Source organism: Mobula hypostoma, chromosome 24 (assembly GCF_963921235.1).
Source record: "Mobula hypostoma chromosome 24, sMobHyp1.1, whole genome shotgun sequence".
NCBI classification, from domain to species: domain Eukaryota; kingdom Metazoa; phylum Chordata; class Chondrichthyes; order Myliobatiformes; family Myliobatidae; genus Mobula; species Mobula hypostoma.
In genome coordinates this window covers 34,258,899-34,276,605 of record NC_086120.1, presented here as the reverse complement: position 1 = coordinate 34,276,605, position 17,707 = coordinate 34,258,899, and the positions used below count along the sequence as shown (strand labels likewise).

General features: G+C 42.8%; 1 protein-coding gene across 3 annotated transcripts in view; it reads left to right on the top strand.

The window, feature by feature from the left end:
- Positions 1–17,707, top strand: part of LOC134337563 (uncharacterized) — a 136,114-nt gene that overhangs the window by 69,336 nt on the left and 49,071 nt on the right. The window contains exon 1 of one of the 3 annotated variants that reach the window (XM_063032692.1): positions 9,935–10,013. The exons of the other annotated variants lie outside the window; for them this stretch is intronic. The gene's annotated coding sequence lies outside the window, so the exon portion shown is untranslated. Of the gene's footprint in view, positions 1–9,934; positions 10,014–17,707 lie in introns of those variants that run through there. 3 annotated transcript variants of the gene reach the window in all.

Here is a 17,707-nt window from a genome sequence, read left to right as displayed (position 1 = left end):
CTAGTTCAATTCCCACCACTGTCTGTGAAGAGTTTGTACGTCCTCCCCATGACCACTCGGATTTCCTCCGGGTGCCCCGGTTTCCTCCCACAGTCCAAACCCAGGCGGGCTCGGAGGCTAATTGATCACACGGATGTAATTGGGTGTTGTGGGTTCGTCGGGCCAGAAGGGCCTGTTACTGTGCCGTATTTCTAAATAAGAATAAATAAACTGTTCAGATGACGCTGACTGAGCTCTGCGTGCGGCTCAAGGCGATGTGAAGGAATATAAAGTTCCTGTTGTGCCTTCAGACAATGATGCTCCCTCAGCCAAGACCAACAAAAGCTGGATCTGCTGACTTAGGTCAACGCTTTCCACTGGGCTGACATATTTACCTACATTATCCAATACACAAACAAGTTGTCAGTGTTCTCCTTCTCAAAGATGGGCAAGAACTGGCTATCTGGTGTAAGGTTTTCCCAGTGTTAAAGAGTAGCTTTATTTGTAACGTAGATATTGAACCATTGAAACATACTGTGAAATGTGTCACTTGCATCAGAGTGTGAAGTAACTTTCAATATTTTAAGGATACTGTACTGTTATGGTGGGTGGTGGGGTGGAGATATGTCTCTACCAAAGGAGATGGCAGATACTCCTTCCCTCCTCTGGCCTGCAGGTCACTCTCGAGCAAGGTGTAGCACCTGCTTAATCCCCCAGTCAGGGTCACATGAAGGCATGGGAACAGGTGATAGATGGTTGTATGAGCAGCTGGTGCATGTCACCAAGTCCTGGTTATGCGACCACTGACACCAGCAAACAATCTCTGAAGAGTATTGATAATGGCTGGGGTCACCCATATTGTAAAGATACTGCTCAGAAGAAGGCAATGGCAAACCACTTTTGTGGAAAAAATTTGCCAAGAACAGTCATAGTCAAGGACCAGGATTGCCCTCGTCATACAACACGGCACATAATAATGATGTACTGTTATGAAGAGGTTTGCAAGTACAGTATAACCATGCCCAGTAATATGATCCTCTATGAAAAACTCCCCACTAATAACAGTTAAAGAGAGCCTTGGAAACTTCAGTGCAACTTGTATTCCACTTTGGCAATAACAACTTTACTAGCTAATGGTTACTAACTGGTTTACTAGCTAAGGAAACCAGTCGATAGCACCGAGGACACAATTAACAAACTATAAACAAGATTAGAGCTCAGAAATCACAGATTTCCATGAGTTAGGGGCATAGTCCTGCCTTCCTTCCCTCTGTGGAATATACCTTTGTTGGCAGGGCTAGTTTATTATTTCACACTCCTGACCTCCCCTGTGAGGGTGGCATTGAAATTCTTGCGTAGCAATTGTCTGTGTTCTGGAGGTCATCTAAGAATGCTTTTGGGTAGGAATGTGCAGGAGTTTAACCCAATAACAATGAAAGAACAGAACAATACTTCCAGATCATGATGGTGGGAAAACTTACAAGTGGCTGTATTAATTTGCCTGTTGCCCTTTTCCTAACGGCAGAGGTCATGAATTAGGAAATGCTGTTGAAGAAATAACTGTAAGGTACAGTATATTGTAACTTCTGAAGCTCAAGGTATATCAGTCAGGGAGGGTGAATGTTTTGTGCATTGGCTGGGGTTTTGCTGCCTTATCCTAAATGTTGTTGAGCTGTTTGAGTGTTGAATTCATCCAGGCAGGTGATGCATGTTTGGTCACAAGCCTGACTTGCAATATGCCTTGTAGATGTTGGAGCTGAGTCATTTGCCACAGGATACACAGTCATTGAACTGTTGAGAAGACAGATGTAGAAGTGTCAAAGCGTAGACTGACTCTTTCTCAAAAAGGTGCATGAAAGGGAAGTTTACCCCCCCCCCCGTTGGTTTAAACTTCTACGACTATGAGTGGTAGAGCAGCTTCCTCACAGGGTTCAATCTTGTCTGTGTCGAGTTTGCATATTTCCCCCAATGGGTGCATGGATTTCCTTCAGATGCAGATGCTCCATATTCCTCGCAGATGTCAAGGACACGTACAGAGGCAGGTTAATTGACTGTTCTAAATTGCCCCTAGTGTGTAGGTGACTGGTAGAGTTTGGGGAGAATTATTAACAATTTGTGGAGTATGAGCTAATTATTGAAGGAGTGGGATTGCTCTGTGAACAGACCAAACTTGATGGGCCAAATGGCCTCCTATGTCATAATGAAATCTGGAAACTTTAAACATTCACATACAGAAACTTATACAAGACTTTATATTTGTCAGCTTTGGAAGGGAATCAAAATCAGAATCAGGTTTAACATCACCAGCATATGTCGTGAAATCTGTTGTCTTTGCGGCAGCAGAACAGTGCAATACATAATAATAGGAAAAAAACCGTGAATTACAGTAGGTATATATAATAAAATATATAAATAGTATAAATATAAATATATAAAAGCATAAATAGTTAAATTAAATAAGTAGTGCAAAAATAGAAATCAAAAAGTAGTGAGGTAGTGTTCGTGGGTTCAATGTCCATTCACAGGGATGGCCATAATTTTACATAATACTATACATTTTATTTAAATAATTATTGGCTCAAAGAGGGCACTGCGTGGTCATAGTGCCCCAGTTTCTCTCCCCTAAGACACACTCAACTTCTGACATAAGAGATAACACATAGAGTGAACTAAATTGGAGACAGAATCACGTTTACTATCACTGGCGTATGTTGTGAAATTTTTTGTTTAGCGCAGTAGTACAGAACAAGATATGGAAATTACTATAAGTCTCAAAAATAAGTAAATAATGCAAAAGAGGAATAATGAGGTGGTGTTCATGGACCGTTCAGAAGTCTGATGTCGGAGGGGAAGAAGCTGTTCCTGAAATGTTGAATGTGGATTTTCAGGCGCCTGTACCTCATTCCTGGTGGTAGGACTGAGAAGAGCTTGTATGATTGTGCAGTGCAGTGAATTCCCTTCTTGTCCGTGCATACGAGCTGCAGCTGGCACACTGAACAAGATTTAGCAATCTGTGCTGGACGACAGTCGCCTGTATTGATTCTGCTGGGAAAAGGTATAATGACTATAATATTGGTGTAGTGGCATCAGCACTGGACTTCAAGGCGACTGGTCCTGCGTTTGAATCCGGATGGCTCCTTGCACACTTCTCATCAGTGCTGGGTTGAGTGTTCAGCTAGCAACTCGGCCTCATAAAAAAACAGACAAATGCTAAAGAAATGGCAAGGTAGCCACCCGATATGACACAAGGTGTGGAGAGGAACAACAACATTGCACTAACAGTACTCCCAGAGAACCTGAAGGGGAAGTGACATGACTGAAAAACCGTCACTGGGCCTAATGAAGGCTTTGTACTCCAGACTTCAAAACCAGAACTGTGTATTTGTATCAGACACAAAATGCTGCAGGAGCTCAGCAGTCAGCATCAGGTCTCAACCCGAAACACAGACTGCTTATTCATTTCCACAGATGCTGCCTGAACTGCTGAGTTCCTCCAGCATTTTGTGTGTGTGTGTTGCTTTGGATTTCCAGCATCTGCAAAATCTCACGATTGTGTATATTTGTGTGATCAAGTTCACGTGAAGCAGCCCAAAGGTGCTCGTGCACTCAGACACAACTTTGCACCTTGGCAAAGGATGAAGTATTAGGCCAGACTACTTTAACTCTATCAGAGCGTTCGACTTTTAAAGAATGCGTCAAAGGCAGAGCAAGTGTATTGCAGAGATTAAGCTCTGGATGGTTGGAGGCAGGGCTGATCATGGGGTGACAATGTATTTTATTTAGTGATACATCAAGGAGTAGGCCCTTCCAGACCTTCAAGACCCGTTGCCCCAGCAACCCTAGAGCCCCAATTAACCCTGACCTAATCACGGGGTGATTTACAATGACCAATTAACTTACCCAGTCTTCGGTTTGTGGGAGGAAACCAGAGCACCCAGAAGAAATCACTCATTCCACAAGATGATTTACAGAGACTCCTAACAGAACAGCTCTGCATTTGAACCCCAAACTCCGGAATGCCCCGAGCTGTAACAGTGCCGCGCTGATCTCTATGCCACCATGGTGCCCAGTTATGATCCATTTAGGCACACTTAACTATTGAAATTTAAATTCTCCAGTTGCTGTGGTGAGTTTCAAGTTCACTTCAAAAATCTAGGCCTTTGCTTACTGACTTAGTAAATTAATGACCATGTCACCATGCCCAGCAAAGGTATCCATCTGAACCTTTCCTATCCATGTATAGAAATATTTTATAGAAATGGCAACAGTTGTCTGCAAAAACTAGCCAATCTGACTCTAAATCATGTTTCACACATCAAAGTTGCTGGTGAACGCAGCAGGCCAGGCAGCATCTCTAGGAAGAGGTACAGTTGACGTTTCGGGCTGAGACCCTTCGTCAGGACGAACTGAGGGAAGAGCTAGTAAGAGATTTGAAAGTGGGGGGGGAGGGGGAGATCCAAAATGATAGGAGAAGACAGGAGGAGGAGGAATGGAGCCAAGAGCTGGACAGGTGATTGGCAAAGGGGATATGAGAGGATCATGGGACAGGAGGCCCAGGGAGAAGGAAAAGGGGGGGGGAGGGGGAGGGGGGGGAACCCAGAGAATGGGCAAGGGGTATAGTCAGAGGGACAGAGGGAGAAAAAGGAGAGAGAGAGAAAGAATGTGTGTATATAAATAAATAACAGATGGGGTACGAAGGGGGAGGTGGGGCATTAGCAGAAGTTAGAGAAGTCAATGTTCATGCCATCAGGTTGGAGGCTACCCAGACGGAATATAAGGTGTTGTTCCTCCAACCTGAGTGTGGCTTCATCTTTACAGTAGAGGAGGCCGTGGATAGACATATCAGAATGGGAATGGGATGTGGAATTAAAATGTGTGGCCATTAGCTCTTCCTTCAGTTAGTCCTGACGAAGGGTCTCAACCCAAAACGTCAACTGTACCTCTTCCTAGAGATACTGCCTGGCCTGCTGTGTTCACCAGCAACTTTGATGTGTGTTGCTTGAATTTCCAGCATCTGCAGAGTTCCTCGTGTTTACATTACTAAATCATGTTTGTTTCCCTGTTCAAGACTCACTCAGGAATAAGATTCTGAAAGGTTCAAAGAAAACATATAACCTGTTGTAAACACAAGAGTTGCTGGAAGTCCAGAGGAGCAAACACAAAATGCTGGAGGAACTCAGCAGGCCAGGCAGCATCTATGAAGAGGAATAAAGAATCGATGCATAAAGGGCTGGGATCCTTCATTAGGACTGGAAAGGAAGGGGGAAGAAGGCAGAATAAGAAGGTGGGGGGGGGCAAGTACAGCTGGCAGGTGATAGATGAAATCAGATGAGTGGGAAGGTGGGTGGGATGTATTGAGAATCTGGGTGGTCATAGGTGGAAGAGGTAAGGGGCTGAAGAAGATGGAATTAGATAGGAGAGGAGAGTGTGGACCATGGGAGAAAGGATAGGAGAAGAGGCATTGGAGGGAACATATCAAGGAGGGGAAATAGGCAGCTGGGTGCTGAGAACACAGAAAACAAAATCACATTCATATCTTACTAGAGTCAGAAATCCTGCAAAGATGGCATCTTCCAGTCAGGAGCTCAGCTGAAATAACACCTTGTTTCTAGTTCATTCAATGGAAGAGTTAACTTCTGCTCAGCAGCTAAAGTAGGTCAGCAACAGAAATGACTAAATTCAGCAGTGAATTCACTTCTTTGTCTTCTTCTTCCTTGGGACTGAGGTCAACTTGCTTCCGTTCTGATTTTTGTCTTTCTGAGTCGGTGGAAGAGGCCACCGCAGACACTGCAGCCTCTTCCACATATGAGGCAAGGGATAGTTATTGGCACAGGCAACCGGGCAGGTTCTGAGGTGATGTATTCCTTTTTCCGCCTACACTGGGTGTCCATGCGCTCGCAGTGCATGGGCCCGTAAGTTCTCAATACCAGGCCCGACATTTCTTCTTTACTCTGAGCAGTTGTGGGCCAGATACTCCCAGCAATCTGCTGAGATGTTACATCAAGATGGTTCTAGGCACATTCTTGAGTATTTTTCTCTGTCTGCCTGGCAATCTCTTCCCACAAAAGAGCTCAGAATAGATTGTCTATTTCAGGACTCTGATGACGAGCCTTCCATATGAAGCTGACTAAGAGTCAATGGAGCCCTAATGGTAGAGAAGCAGAGCTGGTGACTTCATGTAAGGAATCCATCGGATAAATATCTGGCTTCTGTTTTTGCTGGGAGAGTTGGTTAACATACCAGAAAGGTGTACATTAATTGATCTGACAGATGATATTCGATGTGTTAAATAATGTGGAGTCTGGTAGATTCGCACTAAGTGTGCACAGGTTTTACGGTGCCAGATATTCACTGCTACATGGTACAAAGAACAGCAAGCTGCTACCACGCACTTACTGAAACCTGTCTCCTTCGGTTCTGATTAAGCAGAGCAGTCACTTGTTAACAGATCTACTAGCAAAGCTCCAATTTACATTGCAGTTTTACTCCCACGCCTAAGTTATACTTAGAAAAGGGTCTTCCCTTTTATTCTCTGTGCTCCCCTTATCCCATTTACCCCTTAAACAATTACACTCAATGGCCACTTTATTAAGTCCACCTGCTTATTGATGCAAATATCTAATCAGCCAATCATGTGGCAGCAACACAGTGTATAAAAGCATGCAGATGTGGTCAAGAGGCTCAGTTCATTCTGAGTTCCATAGGTTCTGTCATCATTATGAAACAGTTGAACATATACTACTACAGTGTTAAGGTTGAAAGAAATCAAATGCAGGCTTCATTACAATCTTTGAGGGTTGGTAGCTTTATAAAAAACATGGTTAAGTTATGGGAGTAACTTTATTTTAATTCACAGTATTATCTTTTACTACTTACAATTGATAGGGCTTTTTGGGGTAATTTACCTTTCATTTGATTAGATAAGTAGTAATGGTTGTTCTTTCCCCAATTCTTTACACCATACTCCAATCTAGTTGGTGGCAGTAATGCACCTTTAAGTTGGGTTGTCAGCCGCCATTGAACGTCAAAAGAAGAAGAAAAGGTTCAGACCAAACATCTGAATTGGGAAGAAATACGTTCGAAGTGACTTTGACCATATAGTTGGTGCCAGATGGGGTGGTTTGAATATCTCAGGAACTGCTAAGCTCCAGGGATTTTCATGCACAACAGTCTCTAAAGTTTAGAGTATGGTGCAAAATACAAAAAAAAACATCCAGTGAGTATCAGTTCTGTGGGTGAAAATGTCTTATTAATGAGGGAGGTCAGGGAAGAATAGCCAGGCTCGTTCAAGCTGATAGGAAGGTGACAATAACTCAAGTAACTATGCAATACAACAGTGGTGTGCAGAACACACATGTTGAACCTTGAGATGGATGAGCTACAGCAGCAGAACACTCGATGGCAAATTAATAGATGCAAGACGTACCTAATAAAGTGGCCAGTGAGTGTATAAATTTCTATTCTTTTCCAGTTCTATCAAAAAGCCATCAACCTAAGACATTGATTCTGTTTCTCTGTCTGCAGATGCTGCCTGACCTTCTTGTTCTCAGCATTTTCTATTTTTATTTTGGACTTGGCTTTAGCATTTCCGACACCCACCGCCCCGACACCCCCCCCCCAATCTTTCAGGCCAGGTTTGACCCACAGTCCTCAGCCAGCACCCACACGTGTTTCCTTGCTGTACTTTATGTGCAGCGATCAGGAGCAAAAACACCAAATTAGAAAGTTCCCCTCTCTCTCTTTACATTTATAGAAGCCCAGTCTTTGTTCCTGCCAAGTTCAACTGACTTAAGGCAGGATCTGCAGGCTGTTTGCTCTCAGTAGTCCTCTGCCACACAAATCTCAGGGTAATTTGCCAGGACAAATAGTTTCAGCAGAAGGGAAAGTTCCTGTCATGCATGGTGAATTCATTGAGTTCATGTTTTCTAGCAGGGAGTCTTCCGTTGAAGATGGCACGGCTCCAAAAATTCAGCAGCACGTTGTAATTTCACTCTAATTTTCCCCTGTTCCCTTTGAGCAGGATTCCTTAATGAGGCCGTGGAATTGGAGGATTTGCTTGTTTTGTGCAACATGCACTCATTCTAATCGGATGAGCACACATTCTGTCCACTCCTGTTACTTTAGTGTCATCGCTTATCATGTGCAAGGTTGTCAGGTTTAGAATGATGTTCCTCATTATTGGTCTAAAGATCCAGGGCAGCACAGTAGCATAACAGTTAGCACAATCACTTTACAGCACCTACGAAGACCAATCAGGGTTCGATTCCCACCACTGTCTGAAAGCAGTTTCTACGTTTTCCCCATGACAGCGTAGTTTTGCTTTCCTCCCACTTTCCAAGGACATAACCTACACTTAGGGATAGTAAGTTATGGGCAAAGGCGTGGTGATACCTGTGAGTTGCCCCCAGCACAATTCTTGGTGATCTGATTTAATGTAAACTCCGCAATTCACTGTATGTTTCAATGTGCAGTATTAGGCAAATGTAAAAAGAAATTCTGTAAAGCAAAGATACTTTAAAAAAAAGAAATGAAGTTTCTAAATATTAAAAACATTACTTTAAAGAGCAGTAAACAGTAAAAAAAAATACAACAAATCAATACTTGGTGTGACTATGCTTTGCCTTTAAAACTGGCTCAGTTATCTTGGGTACACTGTTGTGCTGTTTTATAAGAAAATCATCTGGTAGGTTGTTCCAAGCATTTTGGAGAATTTGCCACAGTTCTCCTGCAGACTTGGGCTGTCTCGTTTGCTTCTGTCTCTCCAGGCAATCTCAGACAGCCTTGATGATGTTGAGATGAGGGATCAGTGGAGGCTATACCATCTTTTGCAGAACTCCTTGTTCTTTGGCAGATAGTTCTTTATGATCTTGCCTGTGTGTTTAGGGTATTTGTCCGGCAGCAGAATGAAGGTGGCACTGATTAGGCACCTCCCCGATGGTATTACGTGATGGTTGAGAATCTACTTGAACCCCTCAGCATTGAGGATTCCATTAATTCTGACCAGATCACCAACTCCATTTGTGGAAATGCAGCTCCAAACCTACAGGGAACCTCAGCCATGCTTCACTATTGACTACAGGCGCTCATCCAGTTAGTGTTTTTCAGCTCTTCTACTGACAAACTACCTCCTGTTTGAGACAAACATTTCAAATCTTGACTCGTCAGTCCAGAGCACTTGCTGCCAATGTTCAGCACCCCAGTCCTTGTGTTCTTGTGCATAGGTGTGTCTCTTGGCTTTATTTCCACTTTGGAGGAATTGCTTTTTGGCAGCAACTCTTCCATCAAGACTACTTCTGACAAGACTTCTTACTGTAGAGTGGTGTACTTGGGTTTCAGTGGTTTCTGTAAGCTCAGAGCTGATAGCAGTGCTGGACTTCTTCCAATTTAGGAGGGATGTCGGTTTGATGTATCTCCATCTGCTGCACTGAATTTCTGTGGCCAACCACTGTGTCCCTGGTTCTCAACCTTGTCTATTTCTTTGTGCATCTTCAGAAGAGCTTGGACAGCACACCTTGAAAGTCCTGTCTGCTGTGAAATTTCTGCTTGAGAGTGGCCTTGCTGATGCAGGGTGACCACGTTGTGTCCTGTTGCTGTGCTCACTCTTGCCATGGTGAAAGACCTGATGATTTGAAGATTAAACTGCCACATCTGTCACACCCTCACCTTTTAATTTGGTTTTCCTTCACCCTATTTGATTCCTTCTTCACACATTTCTATTTCAGTTTAGTTCATTCAACTCATTATGTCATTAGTCATTAGCATCCTGTTTGTTATCTTTGTTTAATCAGGCACTGGACTATAGACCTACACAGTAACTGAGTTTTTATTTAAATAGTCTGTTACTTAATATGTTACTTTCTTTAACAAGATAAAAAAAATCTCTATAACACGAGGAATTCTGCAGATGCTGGAAATTCAAGCAACACACATCAAAGTTTCTGGTGAACACAGCAGGCCCGGCAGCATCTCTAGGAAGAGGTTCAGTCGACATTTCAGGCCGAGACCCTCGTCAGGACTAACTGAAGGAAGAGCTAGTAAGAAATTTGAAAATGGGAGGGGGAGGGGGAGATCCAAAATGATAGGAGAAGACAGGGGGAGGGATGGAGCCAAGAGCTGGACAGGTGATTGGCAAAAGGGATATGAGAGGATCATGGGACAGGAGGCCCAGGGAGAAGGAAAAGGGGGAGGGATGGGAGAAAAAACAGAGGATGGGCAAGGGGTATAGTTCAAGTCCCACTGCTGCCTGTAAGGAGTTTGTACGTTCCTCCTGTGACTGTGTGGATTTCCTCGGGTGCTCCAGTTTCCTCCCACAGTCCAAAGACGTACCAGTTGGTAGATTAATTGGTCATTGTATATTGTCTCATGATTAGGCTCGGGTTATATCAGGGGATTGCTGGGCAGTGCGGCTCAAAAGGCCAGAAGGGACTACTCCATTCTGTATCTCAATAAATAAATAAATAGACATTAATAAACCAACATAGCTTCTACATACCTGATAATTTCACAATGACTGTTACTTTCTGATCCAAGATTTACTGCATAACTTTAAATCTCATGGCACAGATAGTGGAATTTAAACTTGTGTCTCGGGATCAATAATTTGCATTATTAAATTATTTTCTAGGGAATTAACTACAGTACTATTATGCTCTCTGTCTTTTCCAGTGGGTATGTTACTGGTCTCTCCTTTTTTTGATTGTTGATATCAACCCTAACATATCACCAACTCCAAAGCTCTCCAATCTGGATGTTCCTGTGTGTCGTGGCCTGCCAAATTATTCTATTAACTCTTAGTCCAAACACTTAACAAAAGGATTTTGCTGGCTTTGAAACCTGCCGGTAATTTCCTCGTGTTGAATTTTAGCCTGCTTGTGATAATAGTGTTTGACATAGAGTAGGATAATCTTATACAGCACTCAATGTCTGCATCAGGATATTCTCAGTTAATATTATGCTTGGACCAAGCACCGCAGAAGTGAATGGGAAGTGGGTTAGGTGCTGGAATTCTCTGTGTGGTTACGGAACGTGTTCGGGTCAGACTGCTGTTGATTTGGAGTTGACTGTGCGTACTGTTTGTGAATTAATCATTGAAGTGCATACAGAATGGTATATGAACCAGCCCATTGACTGCAGCAAGCATTGCACATAAGAACATTGCTTCAGCCACTCTGGTATATCTAGATTGTAACTGTGAATCCCAGAATAGAAGATAACACTGATACATCACAAGATTCACAAGCACTCTCTGAGCAACCTCAGTCTAAATAGCTAATGCCAGCAAAGATGTTAACCCCCCCTCCCCCTCTTCAATAAACCTTCGAAGTGGGACTGTATGTATTTCTTTGGAGATTCTCCAGCAATCATATAGATAAATCGTTGGCATTTTTTCAACGCACACTTGCCTCTGATGTGGGTTTGAACCCCATGTCGTGCTAGTTCATGCTGACAAACTTCTGCATTGGGGCAGGCGTTTCTCAGCTGATTTTCAGTGATTCTGGTGTGAGTACATTGCTGAAGGTGGACCCACGGGAAGATAGAGTCATAAAGGGAGCTTTGGCACATTGGCCTGCATAAATCAAAGTATTGAGCACATAAATCAAAGCTAAGATGTTATGCTGAAGTTGCATAAGATGTTGCTGAGGCCTAAATTGGAAATTTGTACGCAGTTCAGGTCTGGTCGCCTACCTCCAGGAAATATATCAATAACATTTTTAAAAACAACATTAAAGGAGTGCAGGAAAATTTACAAGGATTTTGCTGGGTCTTTGAGGTCCTGAGTTACAGGCTGAAGAGTTTAGGACCTTATTCCTTGGAGCATAGAAGAATGAGGGGAGATTTGGTAGAGGTTATATAAATTATGAGGGGTATAGATAAGGTAAATGAAAGTAGGCATTTTTTCCACTGAGGTTGGGTGAGACTACAACTTGAGGTCATGGGTTAAGGGTGAAAGGTAAAATGTTTAAGGGAAATCTGAAGGAGAGCTTCTTCACTCAGAGGGTGGTGAGAACGTGGAGCAAGCTGCCCGCGGAAATGGTGGATGTGGGTTTGATTTCAAGATTTAAGAGAAATTTAGATTAGTACATGGAGGAGAGGGATATGGTCCAGATGCAGGTCAGTGAAAGATTAACAGTTTGGCCGGACTAGATGGGCTGAAGGGCCTGTTTCTGTGCTGTAGTGTTCTATGACTCTATGAAGACAAGTTTCTTTGCATCAGTTACATTCCAATCGATGGAAAAAGAGTGACATTCCTCAGTCATTTACTTTTACTTCTTGGTCTGGCTTTTGATGCAACTGACACTTCATTCATCAGTCTCTGACTTGCCCAAGCCTCTGGTCTGGATACTACAATGGGCTTGTGTATCCAAGAGCTGGACTGGACATAAATCCAATGTATCCCTGAACCACAAGGGAGGCTGGCTAAATTCCAGGAATTTGGTGCATTAAGTTTGCTTAACCAAGTTCCATAATTGACCTCCGTTTCATGGAACAGCAGAGATGAAGTCCTTCAGCCTTCCTGTTCTGACCGCTGGAAACTAAGATGTACTTCACTCTCTTCCCCAAAGCCAATGTCTGGGCACCGACAAGGAGAATAGTTTCCTGGATGAGTGACTGACAGCAGGTCAAGATGGAGACAGCCTGAATGGCTCTCTTTCTTCTACAGTTCATTCAAAATAAATTAAAATCATATGACTAATTATGGTCTCCTTCCTTTACTTTCTGTCTGCAAGTCTCAGTGCAAGATCTGAATTCGTTATCTCAGAATCCACCTCAGTGTAATGTTAATGGAGGTGTTAGAAGTGCGGCTATAGAGTCATGGAGTCCTTTAGCACAGAAACAGGCCCATTGGCCCATCTAGTCTGTGCCTAGTCCCATCAACCTGCACCCAATTTTTTTAGAAAATTTGTAATTGTTTATAACAGGAATGCCAGTCCGATATGAAAATAAAAAGTGCTATTCAGGTTATTAAAGCATTCAATAAGATCATGCATCATTTTGTATCCTAATTCCACCTCATGCACATCTTGATTTTCTGAATACTTAACAAACTTTCACGCTGTTTCGGATATACTGGAAAAAGGGCTATCAATTGTCCTTTGGGCACTTAATTGAAGGAAAGGACTACCACTGGCTCTCAGCAGGTCAGAATTATTTTGAGTAAGTAACGTTTGATGCCCAAACTTCCTTGCAGTCCTTACTTTCTTCGGGGGTAGTGAGCTATTAGATAATTCCCTCAAGTAGCATGAGATGGAGTGCATTTTGGAGTAGATGACCACGCAAAGTTTAGTCCTTTGAAGATTAAAAGTCATGGCAAAAAGATTGCATCTAGATGTGTTACAGAAGTACAATGAATTGAAAGATTGAGCGAGCTAGGGCTTTACTCTTTGGAGCAAAAGAGGATGAGAGGTGACTGATAGAGACGGATAAGATCATAAGAGGCATAGATTGAGTGGACAGATAGAGACCATTTTCCCAGGGCAGAAATGGCTAATACAAGGGGGCATAACTTTATGGTGATGGAAGGAAAGTATCGGGGGGGGTGGGATGTCAAAGGTAGGTTTTCAACAGAGAGTACTGGATATCTGGCGCACACTGCCAGGGTGATTGTAGAGGCAGATACGTTAGGGAGATTTTAGACCTTCTTAGGCACATAGATGAAAGAAGAATGGAGGGCTGTATGGAAGAGGAAGGTTAGATTGATCTTGGAGTAGGTTAAAAGATTTGTGCTGCGCAGTGCGATTGATTTAGTGACTAAAGTGCATGGGTCTTGAAGTAATCTGAGAACAAAGGTCAGATTTTTAATACAATGATATTGCATCACATGGAGCTGGTGTAGATCAGTGAACACCCCAATACTGGTCAATTGGACACTGTAAGCAGATGTTCAATGACCTCAAGGTATAGAAGGAAGGATTGGAGAGGCCATTCTGGAGGGCACAGAGTATTTTTATAGGGTAAACATAATATTTATTGGTGTCTGAGTTAAATGCATGCTGGTGCATGATGCTCAACGTAATTGGAGCCATTTTGAACTTCTAGTCAGGTTTGAACAGGGTGAGGTTTGTATGACTGCCTATTGTAGAGTACTCATGGAAGACAAATTTAGTAATTGTGTATAATAAGCAGCAAATTTCATATTAGCATTGTTACTCTGTTGCCTAAACAGTTTATACCACATAAGCATTGGTTCTAGTTTGGAATATTCTCTATTTATCCCAGATGGACTGTGGAAATTGTCAATATGTGCCTGCAAGGGTGGAAGAGCAGAATACACTGGCATTACACAATTGTGTGTTGGCACAAAGCCAGAGGCTACATATCAGACACATTATGTGAACAAGTCTCCTTTCATGCCTCAAAGCTGTCTACCAACAGACTGAGTCCAATCTCCACCACGTGTGTGGGCAAGGGTTCAGCAGTCAATTTCCACCAGCCTATTTTACTTTTCTGTTGGAGTTATTCTTCACAGCGTTGTTTGCACTGAATAAACAGCTAACAAAGAAAGGGTTCTGTGTAAAAGGGCAAACCATTTCATTATGCAGAGAAACCTGTTTTTCTTTCAACTTTGGAAACTGGTTCTCTGCCAGCACTATCTTAGACCATTACGGTGCACAGTCCTTACACAGCCTTCCCACAATGAAACTTCACACACACACACACACACACACACACACACACACACACACACACACATAACACACAAGTGTAGCACAGTGTCGAGAGTAGCTGAAGCTTTCAATGTGTATCAAATGAGTTTGCTGTTCACCTTTTCAAATACCGTCTGGATTTTCCAGTTGTTACTCTCTGAACCAACATCGTCCCTTCTTAGCTTGGAGCATTGTGTTCAGTTCTGGTTGCCACATTATAGAAATGACATGGAAACTTCAGAGTGGGTGCAGAGGAAATTTACCAGGATGCTGCCTGAATGAGAGAGGATACGTTGAGTGGGCTTGGGTTTTTTGCTTTGGAATGAAGGAGGGTGAGAGGTAACTTGTTAGAAGTGTACAAGATGATAAGGAGCATAGTCTGACTGGATAGCCAGAGACTTTTTTGCATGGCTAATACAAGGGGTGGCTTTTAGGGTGGAGATACATCTCTACCAAAGGAGGTGTAAGGTATTCCTTCCCTCAGCCTGCAGGTCACTCCTGGGCAAGGCGTAGCACCTGCTTAGCCCCCAGTCAGGATCACGTGAAGTCATGGGAGCAGGTGGTGGATGGTCATACGAGCAGCTGATGCATATCACAAGTCCTCATTACGCAGCCACTGATCCATGCAGACAATCTCTGAAGAGTATTGATAATGGCTGGGGTCAGCCATCTTGTAAAGACACAGCCCCGACCACTTCTGTAGAAAGATTCACCAAGTACAATCATGGTCATAGACAATGATCGCCTGTGTCATACAACACGGCACGTGATGAGGGGGCAAAGTTTTATGGTGATTGGAGAAAAGTGTAGCAGGGGTGTCAGAGGGGTTTTTTTTACACAGAGAGTGGCGGGTGGTGACCGAGACAGATTCAGAAACTCTGAAGAGAGGCAAGTAGATTTCACCTACAATCAACGCAGTAGATCTACCAAAAGCTACTTCAGTATGAAAAGGGACAAGATATCCTGGACATCCTTAACAACATTCATCTAGCCTTGTGAGTTTCAGAATTAGAATCAGGTTTATTATCATTGACATTTGCCACAAAATTTGTAGTTTTTGTGGCAACAGTACAGTGCAATACATAAAATCACTATAAATTACATTAAGAATATATATTGAAAATACATAGTGCAAAAAGAGAGCAAATTAGCGTTGTACCGTTTGTGGGTTCATGGACCGTTCAGAACTCTGATGGCAGAGAGGAAGAAGCTTCAATATATCTAGCCTGATGCAAATTTTGTGCACAGATTTTCCACTGTAAATACTGAGGTGTTCTAGCTCCACAACTCAATTCTGTTTTCTGTATTTATTTCACCAGAACAGATTAACTGTCTGTGGAATCTTGTTGTGCATGAGTTAGCTGCATCATTTCCTACGTTCCAACAACAGCTTTGGAATGTCTTGAAATGCAGAGGAGTTGTGCCATTTTCTGTAAATGCAAAACATGTATGTGACTTAGTGGGTTCTCTCCCTGGATCTTAGTGCCCAGACTGTTTTTGTGCTTTTGCAATAAAATCGGCTGTTGAGCTAAACGAGCTCCTCTCATCTGACATCATGCACCCAATGCTCGCCGTATTACCTTTGCTGAAATCAGTCTGGCCATTCTCCTCTGTCCTCCCTCACTAACGAGGCTTTTTTGCCCGCAAAACTGCTGCTTACTGGATGCTGTTTTATTTTCTTTCAATACTCTGTAAACTCTAGGGACAGTTGTGCATGAAAATCCCAGGAGATCAGCAGTTTCTGAGATACTCAAGCCACACTGTCTGGCACCAGTAATAATTCCACGGCTAAAGTCACTTAGATTGCATTTCTTTCCCATTCTGATGTTTGGTCTGAACAACACATGATCTTCTTGACCATGTCTGCATGCTTTTGTGCCTTGAATTACTGCCACATTACCGGCTGATGAGATATTTGCATTAATAAGCAGATGTACCAAATAAAGTTGTCGCTGAATGTACAATTTCACATCCTGACTAGCATACCTCTGCCCATATGCGCTGCCAGGTTCCAAGGATCCCAACCTAAACAAAAAACAAAATGATATATTGCTCTCTGACAAATGCCACGCCTACAGGAACCTATTCTGGGACATGGTCAATATCCTGAAATTTAATACTGGATCCTGAAAGAAAGAGAATGCTTATGGGGAAAGAGGAGAAGGTAGAATTAAAATGGGAAAGGCTTCTCAAAAGAACTGGCACAAGCTCAACAACTGAATGGACCAGCTCTTGTGTTGTAAGATACTATGATACTCGAACATGATATTACAGTGCAAATTTAGAAATGGCCCTAATCCAAGGAAGCACATTGCTAATGTCAGGCAAGAAGCATAGGGTAGAACTTCATTCTTTGTTATATGTGCTAAACTCATGATGTCAAGTATTTATGCTGAATTCTTTTGTTTCTGAGATCTGCTGTTCTAGGTATGAGTGCAATCAAATATCAGAAGTAGAACTCAATGCAGGAGAATGGGGTTGAGAAGAAAAATAAAGCAGGCATGACTGAGTGGCAGACCAAGCTCGATGAGCCAAATAGCCTAATTCTACTCCTATTTCTTATCATCTTGTTACCACATCATGTGGTAAGTGCACGCTGCAGGGGGAGATTCCTGCCACCGCCTGCAAGGAGTGTGTACGTTCTCCCCGTGGCCGCGTGGGTTTCCTTCGGGTGTTCCGGTTTCCTCCCACAGTCCAAAGGCACACCGGTTGGTAGGTTCATTGGCCATTGTAAATTGTTCCACGATTCGGCTGGCCTTGAACTGGGCAGTGCAGCTTAAAGGGCTGAAAGCGCTTATTCCACACTCTATCTCAATGAATAAATAAATATTTATCCCTAAATTCCTTTTTCAGTTCAAAAAAAATCAATTTAGTTTCAGTATAAGGAGGTTTAAAAATTAAGGGCACGCGCGATTTCTTGGGCTTTGAGAACTCACAGTGATTGTTGGGAAAGTTCTTGTTGGAACCAACACTCTTCAGTAAAGGTGTTGTGAAACAACTTTATTTTTGGGACAAACATTGGGCTGTAATGTTCAGGATTTCAGGACTACCAGAAGACAGGGTCCGTATTTAACTCTCAGTTG